Source organism: Wasmannia auropunctata, unplaced genomic scaffold (genome assembly GCF_000956235.1).
Source record: "Wasmannia auropunctata unplaced genomic scaffold, wasmannia.A_1.0 LD326074.1, whole genome shotgun sequence".
Lineage (NCBI taxonomy): Eukaryota > Metazoa > Arthropoda > Insecta > Hymenoptera > Formicidae > Wasmannia > Wasmannia auropunctata.
In genome coordinates, this window is record NW_012036816.1 from 1 (window position 1) to 866 (window position 866).

At 36.8% G+C, this 866-nt stretch overlaps 1 pseudogene; it reads left to right on the forward strand.

Annotated features, from left to right (window-relative positions):
* Positions 1-69: 69 nt before the first annotated feature.
* On the forward strand, positions 70-695 carry LOC105460220 (annotated as a pseudogene).
* The last annotated feature ends 171 nt before the right edge of the window (positions 696-866 follow it).

The following is an 866-nucleotide window of genomic DNA, read 5'->3' on the forward strand; positions in this document are numbered from 1 at the left end:
AGTTCAGACGTGTGCTCTTCCGATCTTGGTTGCGATTGAAATGCGCAAGCTCGAGGTGAAGTTCGACAAGCCAATTTACGTGGGTATGTGTATCCTTGATATATCTAAAACACGTTTGTACGAATTTCATCACGAGTACATGACACCGCTGTTGAAAACTGACTTTGAAAAATGTAAAGTCATGTATACCGATACGGATAGTCTTATATATCACATCGAGTGCGACGATATGTACGACATCATAAAGCGCGACATCGATAGATTCGACACGAGCGACTACGCGATCGATAATGTGTATGGTATTCCGCTCGCTAATAAAAAAGTACTGGGTTTAATGAAAGATGAAAACAATGGCGCAATCATGACCGAATTCGTCGGACTCAGAGCAAAGATGTATGCCTTGCGCGTCGATGGTAAAGAAGACATAAAAAAGGTCAAAGGTGTCAAGAGGGATGCCGTGGCAAAGATAACATTTGACGATTACATGCAATGTCTGCTGAACGAAACCGAAATGACAGGACAGCAGTCTTGCATAAGATCCAAGTTGCATGAGGTGTATACAATATCCGAAACGAAAATCGCTCTAAGTCCGTACGACGATAAGAGACACATTGTCGGTCGTACCGATACGCTGCCATGGGGACATTATAAGATTGATACTAAATAAAAAAAAAAACAATTTATTTGTATGACATACATATCTTGTGTAATAAATATAGTTATTTTGTAACAAAAAATGTTTTATATTATAATAAAAATATTAAAATATGTTTTGTATTATAAACACGATCAGTATATAATTTATTTTACGACACATTATCCATGAATTGTGTAAATTGTTGAATCTCATCTTACATAAATCCCTT